The 22,008-nt window shown below is 38.7% G+C and overlaps 1 protein-coding gene across 8 annotated transcripts in view; it reads right to left on the bottom strand.

Annotated features, from left to right (window-relative positions):
* The window catches only part of ADGRL3 (adhesion G protein-coupled receptor L3), a 788,566-nt gene extending 768,592 nt beyond the window's left edge, over positions 1-19,974 (bottom strand). For 7 of the 8 annotated variants that reach the window (XM_026508964.4, XM_026508973.4, XM_026508974.4 and 4 more), the window contains exon 1: positions 18,551-19,892. The gene's annotated coding sequence lies outside the window, so the exon portion shown is untranslated. Of the gene's footprint in view, positions 1-18,550 lie in introns of all 8 variants that reach the window. The other variant, XM_044387778.3, reaches the window with a different exon arrangement.
* Positions 19,975-22,008: the final 2,034 nt, after the last annotated feature.

The following is a 22,008-nucleotide window of genomic DNA, read 5'->3' as shown; positions in this document are numbered from 1 at the left end:
TGATTGAAATGGATTCATTTATCTAAGCTGACAGCTAGACAAAACTATATTGTGAATATTTTTTATCTCTGATTAAATAAGAACTTAGCAACATCTGGTTTGCTACAATTACCCTATATTATTCAAAATAAGTTTTTTTAAATACGTTCAGCTATGTCACACTGTGTTTAACAGTTCTTTTTAATACAACATTCTGAAAAAAATAAAACAATTTAATTATGGAAGAAAGTATTAAGTCAAAAACTCACAGAAAAATTGCATATTCACTTTTAGAGCAGTTAGGATTAAAAGTAAAATCAAGTATTTGATTACCCAGAACAAGAACTTAAGGGCTTTTATATTCTTTCAAAAAGTCCTTTCAGCTGTCAACAGAGGTTTAAATTGTATCTCCTCTACATACTATAATTAGAGAACAGAGAATATCCTATATTGAAAGAGCAGTTCTTCAAGAGGACACAAATATTGACATCATATTACAAGCCTACCTGTGAAGGGCAAGTTCTCACAGGCCAAGAATAAAGGGCACCAACTCCTAGTTTATGCACATCTGTAAAAACTTTCAGATTACCTGCCTTCAAAATATTTTTGAAAACTATGTTGTTTTAATTATGCATGTCAATTGCATATTTTATCTTAAAGGTGCCAATAAATTTGCTGAGTACTATTTAATTATAATCCCTCATTGTTTTATACGTGTTTATAAAACCATATTCCATTCAACATGATGAAGTTTCTTCAACATAAAGGACTCTGAGCGCATACCCTATCCTCTGAAATAGTTCTTTCTTTGTGACAATAATACTATTTTCTTTGATGGTCGCTTTTAAAAAGAGTCATTGTCATCAAATCCTAAACACAGCTGATTTAGGGGGAAATGTACAGTGGGAAGTGTGTCTATCCTGACACACTACGTAGACAAACTGCATTTTATAGTCTCTCTATATTAGGTATATATGACTACAGAATGTATGGAAATAGGTAATAAATGCATTTTTAGCATTCTTATCTGACAGTGCCTACAAGTGTTCAGGCTTCCGTTTGTATCTCATAAATTGCTAGATAATCATTCCTTTCAGAATAACTCAGAAATAAGAAAGATAGTATGGTGTATATGAAGTTACATGACAAAATGACTCCAAATGGAAGGCCATGAAAATTGCAGTCACAGATAAGAAATATGTCAATCTCACAAAAACTTAGTGAGCAAAGGAAAAAAAGAGAGGTCTTGAATCACTGTGCTCCACTCTTGCTACGTGAGGCAAGGGTGATGATAGCATCTATTTTTCCCATCTGACTCTCATATTATTAATAATAATCAAACCTTATGACAGTGCACTATATTATATGAACTACTTTAATTCTCACAACCCCACTATGAAATAGGTTTTAGCCCAGTGAGTCAGAGAAGAAACCAAGGCACAGAAAATGACCCAAAGTCACAATGCTGTTACACCGTAGTTTCAAGATTTAGGGTGAAGGTCATCTGCCTCTAACACCCATGTTCTAAATCACTAAGTCTCATAGACACAGCCAAGCTTTTAGAGTTTGTGCTATTAATTTTTTAAAAATTATATCAGGTGCATTTCATGTATGGTGCTTTATATAACAAACTACACCACCTTTAAAAATATCAACCTATCAACATACAACAGAAACCTCATTTACATAATCAAGTACTCCGGATTATGAAAAACCAAGGGCAGCCCCAGCCTTCGGTGAATTTCTATTTCCACAAAGGTAAAAAGCAAGAAGAGAAATAATCAAAAGCCATGGCACAATGTCACAAATGCCATAAAAGAGATATAACAAAGAGCTACAGAGAATTAGAAGACAGGACTCAGGGAATAATTAAGTATTTAAATTATTAATGAAAGCCATAAAAGCTAAAGTGTCTTAGAAGTTCTTAAATAATATACAATCAACATTTTTCCCTTTGTCACTCAGATTAGCACACCATTGTAGTGTTGCAAGAAACATGTACTACTGTTTTTTCACATATCGTTAAAATAGGAATCCCTTTGGGGGTACCTCGGTAGCTCAGTCGGTTAGGCGGTTAGGTGTCTGCCTTCAGCTCATGATCCACGACTCCCGGGATCGAGTTCGGAGTTGGGCTCCCCGCTCAGTGGGGAGTCTGCTTCTCCCTCCTCCTCCCCCTGCTCCTTCTTTCTCTCTTGCTCACTCTCTCTCTCTCAAATAAATAAAATCTTTAAAAGAAAAAAAAATAGGAATTCCTTTGAATGACTTCAATAATGAGGATTTATAAACATTGCTTTGACCAAAATGCAAGAAACTTTGTGGTTTAAACCCTCTTAACTAAATTAAATGTAGTTCCAACATATAACTTTTACATGCATTTAAAATACAAACATATAAAAATTCTAATTATATGATAGGTCTCTAAAGAAGACATATTAAGATTCAGATAAAAATACATCTGACTTAACAACTGGAGAGAGTATTATAACTACATAACAGTATACCAACAGATAGATCAGGAAAAATGAGTAACAAGATCAGATAAGGTCATTTAACCAATGATCACCATCACTTAGATCCCCTGTGTCCTTACAATCAAATTAGAGTACAGAATATTAGAGTCAAAAGGGATTTATTTAATGCAAACCTCATCTTTATATACCACTCATCAGAAAGAGGCGCGCTCTGTCCTACATCTCCCAGCTATACGGCAGAAGTGGGGACTCTCCTATAATTGGTCTCTCCACATCCCTTTCTTGATGCCTCCTCCAATTAGGTCTACAGAGAGAGCCAACACGATCTTCGTAAAATGAAAATCCATTATTGTTACTGCCCTACTTAAAACCTTTAATGTCTTCTCACTGCTCCTAAGATAAAGTCCAAAATACTTAACCTTAAAAAAAAACAAACAAACAAAAAAAAAACCACCACACACTACAAATGCAGGGCTCCTACTTCCTGGCCAGATTTGATGCCACTTCCCTCTCAATCTTTATGTTCCTGCTATTAGACCTCTGAATTCCTCACATGAACCAAGATCCTTCTTCTTCTAGGAACTGAAACAGAAGGTTCTCTTCTTCCTGAAGGCTATTTGTTTGGTCAATTCCTATGTACACTCCAGGGCTCAGCAGAAAAGAAAACCTCTCATGTAGAGTGCCTGAGATCCCTAAGCCTAGTATCTTCATAAAATTCAGTACTTTCCCTTTTTTTCATCTCTATCACAATTGTATTTAATTTTATCATATAGGAAGCACTCAACAAACATTGATAAATGGAGGAAAAAGATTAATGACTCCGAATTTACTATCTTCTTACGATAGTATTTCTCCTCTACTAAAAATTTTCTTTAATTTCTTAATTTTCTTAAAACACACTTATCATTTTGCTCAGACTCTTAAACTAATATCATCTATTTTCTAAAACATGCTTTACCATTACTTTATTAATCTTAAATTTGTTCTAAATAAGAAAATCAGCTTTCTCCTCAAATACTGTGGGTACCCTCCAAAATTTAAATAATAAGCTAAATTCTAGAAGTGAAGAGATGATACACAGAGTCTACTTTCTTTACTAAATGATAATACCACATGCCCCTTAACAACTGTTTGCCAGGTTGATATTTTACTGCTATTCTTTGACAAGGAAATAGTGATAACCACAACACTGCCAAAATTTAGTCCCGGTATTCCTAAAGCTCGTCCTTCCACTTCTACAAAGTTACTCAGGAACAAAAGATACCGGACACTTCACTGGCCAATGGGGATGAGGAAAAACTGGAGGAGGATGAACAGAAACCAACCTTCTAGAGTAAAACAACCCCGCAGTCACAAAGACACAGACCTACATCTCCCAAACCAAGCTAAAAAGTCTTGGTTTCAATATTTGTATAGTTCTCAAGTATTCTCATCTCAATCTACAGTGCCTGACCATTCTTTATGGTCAACAGATAGTTTACCATCCTGAAATTTAATATTACAGGCTGACAACTGATACTACAATGTTTGCGATATTAACTTACTTTCTCTGAAAAGTGAAAAATTCCATTGTGTTGTCCCTATTGCCAAAGCAAGGTAACTATGCTCAATTTTCTTCCCTTTATTCAGCTCTATTAATCTCCTCCACTGGAACATGCTTGGGTTTGTGATGAGATCTTCTGATGACAGAATGTGAAGGGAGCAGTGAACCAGCATATTCTCTTGGGTGCCTAGTCAACTTTCATATCTCAGTTCAAATGTCAATTGCTCTGGGAAGTCTCTCCAGCTCCCACTCACCCCCCAACACAGACAAGGTCGGATCCTGTTGCTATAACTCTCTAACTCTCTTACCATCCTGGACTTGACCTTTGTAGCATTTACCACAATTTTAACTAAATAATTAATGATAATAGATGCATTCCTTAATGCTCTTTATTTCCATGATTTGCAAGTGCTATGAAGCCAGAGGCTCCTTCTGCCACATTATGCTCCATATATATACCAGGACCCTGCAGACATTTGGTGTTTACAAATATACATAGTGAATGACAAAATTAATGCCTTAATGAAGCTGGTCTTCTAAAAACTGCAGAAAAAAGCAGAACAATTTAGAGACCCACTTAAGAGGTGCCAACCTCAACAACAAATGAAAAAACTAACGAAAACAATAAAAGCCATCCATGGGCTGAATGTTTCATATATATATATATATATATCTCTCATCTTATTTAACTCTCACAATAATTCTTAAAGGTAAGTGTTTTTATTCCCATTTTAAACCAAGGCCTGGAGAAATTAAGTAACTTTTATAAGGTTCTTTTTTTTTTTTTTAAAGGTTTTATTTATTCGACAGAGATAGAGATAGCCAGCGAGAGAGGGAACACAAGCAGGGGGAGTGGGAGAGGAAGAAGCAGGCTCATAGTGGAGGAGCCCGATGTGGGGCTCGATTCCGTAACGCCGGGATCACGCCCTGAGCTGAAGGCAGACGCTTAACCACTGTGCCACCCAGGCGCCCCACTTTTATAAGGTTCTAAAGAGAGAGTGTTGGAAATCACGCATTTCTGACTCCCAAGCTTATTCTCTTTGCTTCTCATTAACATACATTTTATTGCTATATTTTGTATTCCCCTACACATGTATTCATTACTTTCAGTAAAGATCATTTGTTTAATATAGAACTTAATGTACCTTAATGCTTAAATCCTAACATGATGTGTAAGAATTTTATGTAAATAAATTCAGCTATGTAAAAAAAAAAGGAAAGGGGAACACTGATTATTCAATATTCAACGTACACACTTCTGCTTTATAAATGAAGAGCTGTTGAAATTGCCATAGTATAAGATAACAGTACCTTTGGCCCAGAACTCGATGTGGAATTTATTTGATATATAAACATAAGGAAAAGAAAGCTGATGTAAGAAGCTTTATTGAATCCCATATATCAAATCTTAAGATGATTTATTGCTAATAATTAGCATCCTTAATATAGAGAAATAAAAAAAGAGAAATATGAGAGAAATGTCTTCAAGTCCTTAACATTTTTAAAGAATGTAAAATACCTTCATTATGTCCATCTCTTTTTAAGCATTCACAAATAGAATGTCTAACCTATTTTACAGTTTTAAAATATATTACCACATGCAATCTTGTGCCTTAGCCCTTTAAGACGGATGTAATATGAAAATTCTTAAAAAAAAAAAAAAAACACCTATTAAGTTTTCTTGAAATAGCAACTTGCAAGTACAGATACTCTATACTAATGAGCTCTACCATTTTATTTTTACCTCATGGATGTTTTTAGAGAGAAAGAACCCCTAGTCCTATCCACGATTTACAAATGAAACAGACCTAGAGAAGTTATAGGACCAGTGTGATCAGCTACACAGTGACACCACCTTGCCTAAAATCAAAAATGAGAACACTCAAGTGCAAGACTGAGAAATTCCTTAATAAAAGGCAGTATATGCTATAAACCAGCCATGTCGCTTTGGACATGTCACTTCAGTTCTTGAGAACTTAATTTCTTTTAATTTTTACTTTATTGTGGTAGGAATACTTAACATGAGATCTACCCTCTTAACAGGTTTTTAACTGTACAATATTGTCACTACAGTTAACAGTATTGTACAGCAGATGGCTAGAACCTCCTCATCTTATACAACTAAAAACGTATACCTGCTAATTAGCAAATGATGAGCTGCTAATCAACAATTCAATGTTTATTTTAAGGAAACAGTGTGCTAGAGTGTGCCTTTTAAGATTCTTACTATGCCTTTATTATTTCATATGCTGGTACAGAGCAATTTTCAATGGTACTTGAACTTAACCTGCAACAGTAACTTCAAAAACTGCTTTCATGTTCAATTGTTTCTTCTAGGTCCATAAAGCACATTCATGCAGTTATATATTCATTTATTAATCAAGCTTTAAACTCTGTCCTATGAATATGTTCTGGTGCAGATTTAAAGAAATATAGAAAGTGAAGTAAGAATTGGTTACCAATCTGACTGCTAGAAATGTACTTAACATTTATGCCTTTATAACCGGAAGCAGAAGTCACAAAGATGATATTTAAAGTAGAACTGTTAGTCCTTTTGACCAAAGAATGAACTACTGAAATCAAACTCAAAAGGTATTGCTATCACTATAAAAATTATAAAAAGTTGCATTATACACCTGCTGTTTTCTTCTTCCATTTTACTTGGACCTACTGAACACCTCATAATTTACCCCTGACTCTTATTCTTATGGGCAGATCTTTAACTGAACTTACACCAAGCAAAACTTGAGTTCATGTTTACTAATTATGAGCCACAATGTGCTGCTTACTTACTTTTCTTTATGGACCTCTTTCTCCTTTTATAATCAAACATCATTTACTTTAAATATATTTGCTGATAAAATTTACCTCTACTTTTCATACTTAAATTTTAAAAAAGCCCAAACCAAGCCCTCCAATGTTCTTGTTCCATATGGTTTGGTAGAGTAGAGCTTTGTTAAGTTGATGTTTTAGATGAACTTAAGAGAGAAGAGAGCTATTCAGGGGCGCCTGGGTGGCGCAGTCGTTAAGCGTCTGCCTTCGGCTCAGGGTGTGATCCCGGCGTTCTGGGATTGAGCCCCACATCAGGCTCCTCCGCTAAGAGCCTGCTTCTTCCTCTCCCACTCCCCCTGCTTGTGTTCCCTCTCTCGCTAGCTGTCTCTCTCTGTCAAATAAATACATAAAATCTTTAAAAAAAAAAAAAAAAAGAAGAAGAAGAGAGCTATTCAGAGCAGAGAACAAAACTAAGAAAGTTTATGGGGACATAAACTGGATGGTGAACTTCTTAATTCTTCATAAATCAGTTTCATTGTACAGTTTTGTTTTAACATTATGTTAAATTCAAAGACATTAGGCACAGTCCTTTATTTAAATGTTAATAGCCAGTAAATTTCATTTTTTATTACTATTTTACTGACCTCAGCTTTTACACATTGATACATACGAGTTAGTAATTCTTAAAAACTACCAAACAGTAAGTTACTAACTTTATTAAGTATATAATAACCTAGAGTTAGTAATGACTAATTATACATAACCAAGAGTTAACAATTCTTAGGAAAGAATTTCCAGAAAGTTAGGGGGACCACTTATGCTCAGACAACAACAATGCATGTAGATCACTGTAACCAAGCAGTAAGTCAAATGGTAATTATTTACCTTGTCCTAGTAATTGTACTTCAAGGATTCTGTGCTACAGATATCATCAGAGAATGAGACAACCTTAACATTACTTATCCTAGAAAAATATGACAACCTACATGAATAAGGAAATGTTTAAGTAAATCATAATGTATCGCTATGAAATATTGGTGTACGATATTTAAAATGATGCTTTCAAAAAATGAATGGCATTGGGAAACTTAGAGAGAGTTACACAAGCTGTATATATAGTTTAACCTTAATTCTAAAACAAACACATACACATAAAATACAGATAATATATAGAATATGTGGATAATCAAGCTAAAATATGTGTGAAATAATATCTGTGAACATTGAGATGTACCACTATGATATACAGGGTGATTCCTATTTTGACTTTATATTTCACAAGTATTCAACATGAGCAAGTACTATAATCAGGGGTGAAAAAAACCTTTTTAAAATATGTTTGTTCAGAATTTATAATGAGCTGCACTGGGAAGGATGAGTGGAAATCAAAATTCAGCTATTATGGGCACCAAGGTAGGATCAAAAGAGCTTACATACATGATGAACACCGGGATATAGCAAAAATTCCAGAACTACATCTACCAAGCTAAGAGAGAGGAGCAGGAAAGGAAGTTAACACAGTGAGATTACTAAACCAAAGCAGACAGACTAGCATACCAACCTCTGATAAAGATACGGAGTCCCTCATACAAATAGTTCATTCATTTGTCATAAAGTAGGTTAATTTCTCATTTACAAACCTAATGCTTTCTTTCATACCTCATTACTTTTGTGTTGTTGCTCTATCTCAACACTCCCTATATTCAAGGAAGAAAACACACATACATACCACTGCAATCTCACTATCCTCCATTATTCAAAAAAGGTCTCATTGAAAAATGTCTGTTCAGAGGCTCTAAGCAAATTTCATTTCTGAACACTACTGTCTGCAGCCCAGCCGGCTATTTCACCAAGATACGATCACACATTTAATCAAATGCACCAAAAAAAGAAATACTCGCAAAGTTTGCTTAATAATGTCAAATCAGAAAAATTTGATGATGACAGCCTACTAATTTTTAGTGCTCTTTGTTCTTCAAGGATATGCAACAATAAGGAAGGTACATGGGAGTTCTAATTAAGTTTTATACTAATCTTTAAAAATTCTCCCAAATTATCTCCATATGTTACTTTTTTATATGGAGTTGGTATTAAAAATGAAGTCAATACAACTTCCCATTTTGAATAAAAAATAAGTAAAAATAATAAATTAAGGAGGTTTCCCAACTTCTACAAAAAATACTTCTAAAACATCATTTTATTTGAGCTGGTCAAGTGTCAGCATTAAACACTACCCAAACTCTAGTTTTTATAATAATGGATCCATTATTTTGAATAATTATTGGAAAGGTTGAAGTATATTTCCACTGGATTCTTTGACAGCTAATAAATTATATGAAATGTCCTACTTGTGCTTTTGAATATTCTGCCTCTAAACATAAGGTTTACTTGAATAAACACATATTCCAATCAGTAGCATGACCTAATGAGTATACTAGCAAGTGTAAAACAATTAAATGTCTCAAATGGATGGATTCATATCTGCAAACCCATCTTTTCCGCTTTTACTTCTATTTGCATTTCTTTTTGTGATATATTTATTCCCATGACGTAAGTTTTTGTTTCTTCAGTTCCTTCCAGCATAATTTTTTCTCTGTTCAACCTCCACCTGTGCTTTAGGAACTTTTGTTCCTTTTCAATAAGGACCCTCTTTATGTGGCTGGTGGTGCTCATACATAAGTTAATTTAACCATGAACTCTTGTGTCCAACGGCACATCTTGGGAGCTCTGTTCACCTGGTTATGCTCAATGCCTAAATAATTTACATTTAAACCTGCACTTATATTTAGGATCAGTGTTCCTCTGCATTTTTAAGCATAGGTAGCAAAAATTCAGCACTCTATCTGCCACCAAACCTGTGTCCAGTGCCCCTGTTTGGAATTGTACTATGACAACTCTACCATCATATGACAGAATGGCATACATTGCTTAAGGAAAGTAACATCTTTCAAATATTTGGTGGCTTTACAAATATGCATGCCCTGATAACTCAGGCAGTTTCACAGGTGTTCTTGAACCTGAAGATTTGAATCCCTTGATTTGCATGTTTGTTGGGCCAACTAAGTGGGAAGCATTTTCCAGGGAAGCATTTTCCAAAATCACCTTGGCAGCATACAGGAAGAGAATAAAACCCATTTTTAATGGTTTTCCTAGCCAATTCACCTAATGTCTCATCTACCTTAGTTAACAAAGGATTACCACAGTGGACATTCAGGTTTTCACTGCCTTTTAAGTGAGTCTTTCCTTCTTCAAGCCAACTATGTGTCTGTCCACAGAGGATCTACAATATCGTTACTGACTCCACTAAGCTGGAGGTAGTAGATTGACCTAAAGCCTGGTACCAAAAATTCAGACTGTGGTCAAAGGGAAAGGATCCAATAGGTAAAGAGAAGGAAAAGTGGTAACTGGGGTAGGGGCATCCAACTAGAGCAGAATCCTAGTGATATTCAAGGTGCTATTTCTTTTTCTGATGCCTAGGTAAATCTCCATTCTTCCCTAAGATTCTTTAGGTGAGAAACACAACCTCCCAATATATTAATCATTTTAGCCTAAAGCTAGCTGGAGGTGTCTTTGCAATTAAAAGAGATAATGAATACATTCATTTTACTAAATCTTATAAGTTGAATTTAGGTCCACAAGATAATTGAAATGTTATAAAATATGCAGCATTTTGGAATGACTTAAATAATATTTAACTGTCACACATAAAAATTTTTGAAAATTAAGGTGAAATTTCACTGAAAATACCTATAACTCAAAAAATGATTGTGCATTTTTTCAAAAGAAAATGGTTGCCTAAGCTGTTCTTCCAAAGTCGACTACAGTTAGTAATATGATTAAAACTCAATAGACAAATTCAGCTGAAGAGTTAAAGCCAATATAAAGAAGAAAGTCTATAGATATGCACATGTTAACCCAAAACTATTTCTCAATAGACTCTTTGTCCACTCCTTGAAGTCATGATCAGTATTCTGAGTCAAGGTTCAAGCAACAACCATTAGCCATGGACAGACAAATCAAGAACATTGAAAATTTGAAAAAAACAGAAGACATAAATATAAACCAGTTGAGCCTTCCATTCTTGCCAGAATAAAATCTAATACAAAAAGATGACCATCAGTCAGGACCATTTACTCTTATCCAAAAGTATCTGGAAGAGCTCTGAGGAGAGGAAAAGGGGAAAAAATACCAAACCAAAACAAAACAAAACAGGAGACTGTTGAAAAACTTCTTACAGGGTCAGCTGTCAATGGAATGCATTTTAGTATTCAGGTTACCCACCCATGCAGAACATCAAAAACTGGGCTTGAGTCTCTCCCCTATTCTCACAGGCTCAGGCTACTGTGGAGCCACTGGGGCTGTCATGAATAGTAACACACTCTGCCTCTGCGGGACGCATAAACACCAACACAAGCTGATCAAACAGAAGGGGGTGTCGTTTCTACTTGGCTTTCATTTTCTTGAGTCATACTTTAAAACACTTAATTCTGGTACAATTTAGCAACTCAGCTGTCCAACACACAGCTTATTTTTTCATTCATCTTTACCACCTACCATGTTGTTGTACAGTCTTTCCGCTTTAACATAAATGCTGGATAATTATAGGTATAAGTCACATATCTTAATAACTTCTTTTATTGGCAATCATCATGGACATACAGATGTTAATTTTAAAATTTGGACTTATTTATGACCCTTTCAAAACTTCTGGTCTTTAAAGCAATTTTGGGATTTGAATTTTAAGGGTTCATCTACATTTATCGCAATCTCACGAGGACTTGAACTTTAGGATTATAAATCTTTTAAAAGCATAGAAATCCTTAAATCGTGGAAGTTTATGATGACTTGATTTGGTTACAACACTGTAGGAAATTCTGATGCAGTTAAAGCTCTAAGAGCTGCTGATGCCATGCGAAAAGATGATGAGGAGTTTAATTTAAAATGTCTTAAGTTAAATTGTTACTTTCATTTTATACGTGATTTAAAGTCAATCTTCAGACACAGCACTGGGTGGCTGTCAAAAATATTTTCCTGTCAGGATTATATGATTTTTGGTGGGGAATTAGTAGCAGAGCATAACATTTTAAGATTAGGAAGAAAAACTCAAAAATAGGTACTTAACAAAAGGTTAAAAAAGAAGAGAGGGAAAGAACATGGGAAAAACAAAAAGACACATGAAGCCTTTCTCAACTGCTTAAGAAAATGCTATTGATTTGCATAGCTCATCAAGAACTCTTCAATTAAGAAAATGATATTTGATTTAGCTAAATTTTCTTACTAATGGTACTTAAGGACATTTCTGATAATACTGTAACTAATAGTAATAGCGACCATTCATTAAATGTTCACTCTATCAGGTATTTTTCTGTTTACTTCCTATTCCCCTCCCTAAACCAGCCATGTAGCTTTTATTACTTTTATTTTACAGATAGAGATGACAAAGCTAGAAAGTTGTGGAGCTGGGACTGTATTCAAGTGCCTCTCGTTCCAAAGGCCATTTCTGAGACGTTCATAATTAGGGACAGTGCCCATCTAAGGAGTATAATTTAGTTTCTACAATACTTGATCAGTATTAACCAAATGGAGATGATAAGTACTGCAATACTGATTTCATAGTGGCAGGCCTACGTCAGAAATTACACTAGCCATAGAATATATCCCGCTAAGATGTATATAATTTATAAATAACACATCTCTAAAGTTTTCACATAGATGTCAAAGTGGCATTTAGAAGTATTACAGTTCACCAGTTAAACTTCGGCAGCTAGTAAAGCTAGTCTCTTTGTGGAGCCTCCCTTACTCATTAGGCATATTACTACTCACAAACAAACTGAACTACACCATATAATTACCCCAAAGATCCTTTTCACTGAAAATGGCCTGTTGTGGTGCTTGGATAGTGATTAACAGACTGAGTGCAGTGAGTCGTCTTGATATCGCTTCAGAAAAGTGATTTCCTCCCTAATAATTCCCAAGATACATAAATATTCAATTAGGGTCTTTGAAATCTAGTTTTAATTGGGCATTCATGCTCTACCCAACTTCAAGCTTAGCCCAAGCTAAGAAAGGTATTTTATTAGTTCTTACTATAAAAAAAAAAAAAATCCCCATTAACTCTTCATTAGTTTTAAAGTGGGAGGGTAAAATAAAGCCAAGATTATCTCTTATATGAAATTTTTAAATTTAAAAGCATTTTAAGACATACTGTAAAGCAATGAGGTGAATGCTTTCTGAATCACATGGGAAGTTGATTAAAGTTTCCTGGGACCCTCCTGAGACTTAGTAAAAATAAGAATAATGATAGTAGCAAATAGTTGCATCTCTATTATTATGTGCCCAGAACTGTTTTAAGCCCTTGGCATGTATTTTCCCTTTAAATCTTCACAAAAACCTATGAATTAAGAACAACTGTATGTCCATTAAAATATATCAGGAAATTGAGGCATAGAGAGATCCAATATCTTACCCCAAAGTCAAATAATGTATCAAACCTAGGCAAATAGACCACAGAGTCCCTTCTCTTCACCACCACACCATTCTGTCTCTCCATACACGAGAATATCAAAACCTGGGGCCCAGATCTTAAATATTTCCAGTAGCTCCTCTGCTATTGTCAGCAAATTAGGCTGGAGACCTGCATTTTTAAAGTTTCTATTTCAGTAACTGGGAACCAACAAAAAACTAAAAACAAGCTTTCTACATTGGAAAAAGAATACTGAAAATGTCAAGTAATAAAATATCCAACCTACTTGTGTCTTTTTACAGTTTGAACAGTCTACTTATTTTCTTATCCTAGATGACTCCTTATATGGTCAGATGGGGTACAAGGAGACAAAAGTCAACACAAGAGGTTCTCAGACTCCCTAATTCCAGGATCCTTTCACATGCTTAAAAATTGACGACCTAAAGCAACTTTTGATTATGTTGGTTATAGCTATCAAATCAATATTTATGAACTAATATAGTTAAACTGGGAAGATTTTACAATACAAGAATATACAAGCACACATGCCATATGCCATCAGAGCAATGATGTCATCACAGTTCACATGCTTTCTGAAAAACTCCATGGTACACTTGTAAAAGTATGAGAGTAAAAGGCAAATAACATCATAGGATTGTTACAGAAATATTTTTTTACACTCTCCGAAAGGATCTCAGGGACCCACACATTTCCCCTGAACTCACTTTGAGAAGACAGAAATACCTGCTCTACAAAATAACTGACCCGCAAGTTTTACCAGAAAGAAATATTCAATTGGGGGATTTAATTTTCCATCTCAGAAATAATTTTCACAATACATAGAATTATCACCAACATCATTCCATCTAGATTCTTGAATAACATGGACCAAATGTTAACTTCTTCTAATATGTATATGTAATCACTCTTATGAAGAAATTCGTTAATATTAAACTAAATTCTTGTTTTAACTGTCAATAAGATGTAAGCAAGACATAAATTATTAAGATCTATAAAATCTGTTATGATCGAATATAAAAAGAACTCTGTCTTCACCCGCTCCCTAAAACAAATGGAGAATTCCAATTAATTCCGAGTACGATAGCTAATTTTGTTACGTATTTGTTAGTGCATGAGCACACTTCACAATTCTAAGAAAAATATCATACCTGGTTACTTATGCAGTAGAATTAATTTTATTGGGCCACAAAGACAGACAGAATGACATTAAAAGGTTTTGGGGGGATATATGCACATCTTAGGACTCATAAATGCTACTAGAGGCATGCTCACATTACTTTCTCACACTGGCCAATAAACAGCAATATCAAAATCACAATGAATGAAAAATAGGGATTTTTCTCCCCATTGATCAACAACTACACACACACAAAACACACAAATGGAGATAACAAAGGGAAAATGTCAGGAGGACCTTACTTACATTTGAATGTTTTAACTTACATTTTATTATAAAATAGAGTATTCTATAAAGAAGTTCATTTGCATAAAAGACTAGACATAAGCGTAACAATAGTCTAAATGTAAATATGTCCTTGAAGGCAAACAAAGGCTAAATTACAATATAGTCTCTGTCTTTAGGGTTTCTCCTTATGTGAGCAAATCCATATTTGAATGTAATGCAAATCTAAGAAATCTAAGGGAAAATAGCCATTTGCAAAACTTAAGGAAAGATCACCTCCCTCTAATTCCAACTGCTCTAGCCATCCACACCATGCTAAATTTAGGCTGCACAGCATTTCTCAAAAATTGCTCTTTGTTCTTAAATACAAAAATCAATCAGTTTTCCTTGCTGATTTTTGGGCAAAAATGCCCCCACTTGTAATAGTAACTGTCACTCCAACTTAGCAGCCCTTTTCAGAGAGTTTCAACCAATGGTTAAAGTGGTCCAAATGAAATCTGAAAAACAATCAAGTTTAGCATTATTTGACTCACTTCAATCCTTTTGCTTTTACACCATTTTTAAATCTCTTGTTTAGGATTTCCTCAGCTACAGCTCACCAAAGAACCAAAGGTAAATCAAGACCACAAAAAATTTGTCTTTCTTAATTACTAGAAACAATGCCAGCCACGGTAGCTGGAGCCAGTATGCCTTATACTTGCTATTATTCCCCGTGGAAAGGAATATTTAAGTCTCCCAACTGTAAAAAGATCATTAAGAAAATCTCCCATTCATATTTTTGAGGAGAGCTCTCAATCTGAAGGATAATCACACCAAGCCACTTAAAATGAGACATCAAAAGCATTTACCCATCAGGCAAATCACATGCTGGTTTATCACTCTTCAGGCCAGGGATGCCTGATTCAGCCTAACAGGTCTAAGAAATATTTAAATAGTTCACGTAAACCTTTATACTAATCACTCCTTCCATCCCAAGTTTATAGAAATAGTCCAGACAAGCATATACACCAATGCAGCAGGTTATTGAATATTTAGAGATACGGAAGTGCTACGGAATGGTATTCAAGCACTCTGACACATTCACCTTCAGCTAAAGACAGCACAATACACTGACAGACAGTTCTAATGACATCAGGACCTGTGGAATGTATGACTGCTAGGAAACACATGCTGCTAGGAAACAAAGAACAGATCTGATCAAATCTTCTAATGTTAAGGACTGGGAATCATTGTGATTAGATCTTCCAAAATGAGAGGACAAGTGTTCTTTAATCTTTGGAAATATTTACAAGTATAAAGATTGTAACACATATCCTCTAGAAATGAAACATATATATGAAGCTAGATTCTCATAAATTAAATCACAATTCTCTAAGTTTTCTATTAAGATGACAGTCACTAGCAATACCACATAAAAATATAACTTAATCAAAATCAGGCATCAATGATTCTGTATTTTTTTTTCCAGCCGAAGCTTTTTCAAGAAGTCAAGATCTTAAAAAAAAAAAAAGAAAGAAAGAAAGAAAGAAAAGAAATCTAGAAATTACAGTACCTAGAAAATAAGTACCATTTTACATTTACAGTGCTATACTTTTAAAAACAAAATAGAACATAGTCATTTGCACCAAACACCAAAGCAGTCAGAGCTAATCTACAACTACGGAATTTAATAGCTTTTAATTATTGAAACTGAAAAGCAGTTAAGCTTTTTAACTTTTTAAAGATTGTTTATCTTTGTACATTTTTTAACCCTTGCTTTGATTACAAAAAAAAAAATGAGTGGAACAAAGCTGAGAGATTTTTCAACACAACTATCCTTTTAGCTCCTACACAAATTATTTGAAAACCTCTTGGTGATGCTATAAAAGAACTGACAATTCCATCTGTAATCCACATACAGACAAATTGGGCGCCAGAACTTCAGGTCATCATTCAGTACCATTACAGACTGATAAACGTATCAGGGAAATCTGGCTAAATTCTGTTTAATCTCATAGGGAAATGAAGAACATTCTCCAAGTGAAAAATTACTAAAATGTTTCTTTGTAGATTTTGCAATGACATTCTTTAACTAGTGTTGATAGCCCATATGACACCAAATTAGCAGACCGCCTATTTATTTCAGAGCAAAGCACAGAAGGCAGTTTTTCCTTCCTGCCAGAGTCTATGCGTCTCCTCATTTCCCCAGCAGCTGGCTGGAAGGATGTACAAATCAGAGGTGCAAGAAGGCTTATACTTCCCAGTGAGTAATCCACCCAGGAAAGTAAACATAACCAGACACCACCAGGTTGGGCTCTAAAGGAAAGTGTGGCAGGGCTGCTTACACCGTTGTTTACAATGTGCTCCAACTACCGCAGGCAGGATCACACACAGGCACAGGGAGGAGACACCCAGAGGTGGGTCATACACCTAGAGTTCGCCCAATTGCTGTGATATCTCTGGCCATAAATAAAGCAGCGCACGTTTCTATCAGAGTGAGGGAAGTGACCGGAGAATTCCAAAGACCAGGGGTTATGATGGCTTTGACTCGGTTATTTGTCTGCTCGAGAGATGACTGTCCTATCCCTTGGTCCTCATCAGGGCCAATCTGGGGTGCGTCGAGCGCTGCACCAGAGACACGCGCCGCACGCATCTCGCGGAAGTGCTCCTGACTGGGGAGAGGGGACACTGTGAGGCTTCCTCGCAACCCCTATGGGGCCCCGCGGCCTCCTCAAACCAGATTTTCTAGTTAAGCGGATCCCAGGAGATTTCGATAAGCAAGCTCAGCTCAAGTAGCATCAGCTCTACCATCCCCACAAATATCTCCCGGTCATCCCCGGAGCGCGCAGGAACGCGCACACACTGTCACGCAAACGCCGACCGCACAGCCAACTGACCCTGGTAGCAGAGGTCACCCCCAAACCTACATATATATACACCCACCCATCTATAGCTGGGGGCCTGGCACGCTGCTCCGACAGGGGGCCGGTGGCGTGGGCGCGATGGCACCGACGCTCCGCTGCAGCCGGAGCGTCCCCTTCTCTCGTTGGAAGCTCCGGGGCGCCTGCCCTCCTACCTGTAACCCAGTCAACCGCGGACACCAATGCTCTTCCTACCCCGCCCTGGCATCCCGGCTGCCCGGATTCGTGCAACACCGTCCCCCGCCCCGTGCCCACTCCCAACACCGCGCCGCCCCGGGCCACCCACGAAAGTAACAGCTTCCTCCAACCAAAACCGCCTAACAAAAGCCTGGGCAAGCAGCTCTTAACCAAACTGCCGTGAAGGGGACACAACAGGCGGGATGCGGAGAGGCAGCACGGCTCTACGACTCAGGGGCGCGACCTGGGCAAAAGCGGCCCCTATGGATGCTCCAGACAGGCGTCTAGGAAGGATAGCCGGGAGCTCGCCGCCCCTCAGTCCCCATCACCCCAGAGCCCAGCTCTCACCCGATCCCTGTCGGCTATCCAGCCCGCTCCCGCCTCCAGCGGCATCAGCTCCGGCCGAAGGAGAGAAGGCGCCCCCTGGTCTGTTTTCAGCCCCCGCCAAGGGATGACACTGGGGGTGAGAGAGGAGGGAAAATTCCCGGGGTGGAAATTCCAGGTCCTATTCCCAGCGTGTTGGACTGTGAATGCGCCGGGTCTGTTCTCCCGTTCATCCCTCTCGGCCGCCAAATCGCCCAATTGCTGGAAAAACCTCGAACCCGTGCCAAACCCCAGTGCCCACCAGCCAGGAGGCTCCCTTCCCACCCCGCATCACGATCGGATGAGTGTGTGTGCGGGCGACTGTGTGAGGGCGAGTGTGTGAGTGGGTGGGTGAGTGTGCGTGAATCCCGCACCCCCTCGGTTGCCCGCCCCGCGGACGCCACCGCCTGCGCCGGGCCAGGACCACCACTATTAGGAAGAGTGAGAAGAATAAATTACCTTTCGTAACCGCCGGTCCTTGAGATCGTCCCATCAGTTGCTCAACAACCTGCAGCCGGGTGCAGTTTCCACAATCCAGCCATGGAGCCCGGGGAGAAAGACCGGCCGGCCCCAAAGAAGACACCCCACCACACGCGGCAAAGAATGATACCAAAGCGCAGAGAAGGCAGCAGGAGGGTGGAGACCCCGGCCAAAGAAACAACAACAAAAAGTCTCTCCTTCCCCCTTTCTTCTACTACACAGCCATGGAGAAAGGGCAAAGGGGGGAAAAAAAGAACCAAATGTTTGTCTTCTTTACGTTTTCTCGCTTCAAACACACCAAGCGGGTAAAAACGGAGCAAAGAGAGAGGAGGGTTCAAATGTCTCTCCCAGTCCACAGTTGCACAACTTCGGAGTCAGGCTCAGTCCCCAGCAGCAGCCGAGAGACCCAAGCGGCAGCTATTAACATGCGGCAGTCATAGCTGAGGCTGCTTCTCCTGCTTCTGCTGCTGCCGCTGCTGCCGCCGCCGCTTAAGAAAAGACGCTGCTGAAGAGACCAAAAATCTTCCACCATCCCCCCAGCCGATCCTTATATCCAGTTCTCCCACCCCACCCCCTTCTCTTTCTTTTTCTTCTTCTTCCTCGTCCTCCCCTTTCCGCTTGGGAAAGGGAGCAATGGAATAGGTAGGGGGAGCCGCGACAGCCTGGGGTGGCTTCTCCGCCAAACCCGCCTCCTTCTCCCGAGGTTTTCCTCTGGCGGAGGGTCTCCTCTGGCGCCCGCAACCTGCGCGGAAAGCCGGAGCGAGGGCCACGCAAACTCCTTCCCGGGTGCACGGTGGGGGCGCGCGGGCGGAGCGGACGCCCGGCCGCTGAGGGCTGCGTCCCGGGGGTCGCAGAGCCCGGAGTCCGTGGGGTGGCCGATTAGCTCGCCGGCCGGGCCGGGCAGCTGAGGGCATGTGGGAGCTTCATCGCGCGGCCCCGAGCTCCGCGCCGCCGCCGCCGCCTCTTCGGTTCTTTCTCTTCTTCGACTCTCCGAGAGCGAGCAAGGCTCTGGCGCTCTCCACACACGCACACTCACACACGCGCACACACGAGCGAGCTCCTGCCAAAGCAAACCGTGCAATCCGCGCGCGCGCACACCCGGAGAAAGAGGACGGAGGCAAAAAGAGAAGAAAGAAAGGGGAGGGGGCGAGTCACAGGCGGCGGCAGCAGCAGCTGTCGGAGCGGAGGCAACGAGCAGTCCGGGAAAAACCAGCAGCGGCAACGGCGGCACCCACCCGGGCCAGCGGCAGCATCTGCATCCCCGCTCTTGGGAACTGGGGCGAGCGGTGCCGGGCGGACAGGCGACCCGGCGACGCGCCGAGAGCCGGTCAGAGCGCGGGCGCGCGGGGGCCGTGCAGCCTGCGCGCGGAGGACGCAGCCGGGGCCCGAGCCGAGGCCAGAATGAGCCGCGGGCTGGCTAGCGCCAAGAGCGCGGAGAGTCGGGGAGGGGGCTCGCGCTGGGGGGATGAGGGTGGCAGGTAAAACCCGGATCTGGAGTGCACTCGGGCTCCGCCGCGCGGACTCCACCTAGCTGCTCGGCAAACGCTTGGAGGTGGGAATGAGAGGGCTGCTACATAAGGCTTCCCTTTCAGGGTTTGTCAAACAAAGGGTACCTCTCCTCCCGCTTTGAGGCACGCTTCTCCCTCAGTCTTGCAGTGTCTCTCACTCCCCCACCCCACTTCTTCGTCTCTCTCTCTGTCTCTCTTCCCTCTCCTCCCTTCCTCTCGCCCCTCTCCCTTCTTCTTTTCCTCCACTCCACCCCAGGTAAGTGAACGTCAGGCTGAAAGTCCTGCCAGTGTCTCTTTTTCTAGGTGCAGATTATTCCATATTTTCATTATGCCGGTACCGAGTCCCAATGCGTTTTCTGCCTTTGGTCCATTTTATGTTCCTTCAAACTTACCTCAACGTGCAAGTTCATTGCAGACTTTAAAGTATCCTCTGATATTCGGACATAGGGATTTAATGATTTTATTTCATAATCAGTAAAAATTACCATAACGGATATAGAATGGTGCCGATTCCAAAGCAATGCCTTCTGATGGAGGGGAAAGTCTGCTCAAGTTAACTGAGTGACCTTGGTCAATTACTGAGCCCCTTTGTGCTTTCTTTGTAAATGAGAGAGAGGGTTAAGCAGGTAATTTATGAGGTCTTTTCCTGCTCTAAAATTTCATGATCTGAAAAGACTAAGGTGTTATTTCCTATATCAGTAAATTCGAGTTACAATTATGGGAGAAACTAAGATTTATTATACACATTCAACAAGCACATTATATCCAAATTGTATTTGAATGTATATATTCAGGATAGTCTAATGCCCTTCCAGAACTCTTTGGCATAATCATACCCCAGTACATATGAAGAACCTAAAACCTCATTAGACTTAACAGACCATACCCAATACAAATGACTATCAATATCTCATTCGTTTTTCAAAGCTCAATTCTAGTGCCAAATGCTCCAGAGTCTTTTCTCACCAACCTCAATCAAAATAATCACCCCTTTTATTATATTCCCATAGCACTTTGATGGTATATCCATGATAACACCGGTGTATTTCGTTCTTCTTTTTTCTCGTTCTTTTAAAATAATGAGTTGCTTGTCTATACATCTCAGATTATAGGATCTTCCTTAAACGCAAATTCCAAATTTTAATCATCTGTATAACATAAGATTACTATGTATCCACAGTACTTTGCACATTATAATTCTTTTTTAAAAAGTGCGAGGGGGATTTCCTGATATTTCTGAATTCTGACCAACCAGATGTTCACACACTTAAATTAGGCTACTTGAATTTGCCTAATATAAGGCATCCACAAACCCAAGTACTTAAAGAAAATGTAAACTGACACCTGAAGTCACTTGTTACTTAAATAATTTTAGAAATAGACTCCAGCTGATTGTGACAAAAGGCTCTCATTTGTAAAGGAGGTAAAATGGAAACCCAGATAGATATATGTGAATTCATTTCCCAGATGGATATATGTGAAAAAACAATAAAATAATAAAATGTGTAATAAATGATGCTGTATAGATAATAAATGTTATTAGTGATAGCAGCATAAATATAAATAAATAGTACCTACAGACCAATTTTTAGAATCAGTCTTATATCTTCACAGGTCTGGAAGGATATGGGAGAGGAATTCAAATTAATTTCAAAATGGAAATTAATATATCAAAATATAAAATATACTAACTGAACACTATGTATATTAAGTTAAATAAGTAATTAAACATGAGACATAGTAATGGAAAAGTAAGCATATTAAGTTAAATATCTAATTGAAAGTATTCACGAAAGAATTGACTACAAATAAAGTTACAAACAGAAAAATGAAAAGAACCGAAAAAGGGAAAGAAGTAAGTGAAAAATAACAGCTACTTATGAAAAGCAGGGAAAGGAAGAGAATAGGTTAATTACACAATTTAATCAA

Source organism: Ursus arctos, unplaced genomic scaffold, assembly GCF_023065955.2.
Source record: "Ursus arctos isolate Adak ecotype North America unplaced genomic scaffold, UrsArc2.0 scaffold_9, whole genome shotgun sequence".
NCBI classification, from domain to species: domain Eukaryota; kingdom Metazoa; phylum Chordata; class Mammalia; order Carnivora; family Ursidae; genus Ursus; species Ursus arctos.
The sequence above is the reverse complement of the archived record's forward strand: the minus strand, read 5'-3'. Positions and strand labels throughout refer to the sequence as shown.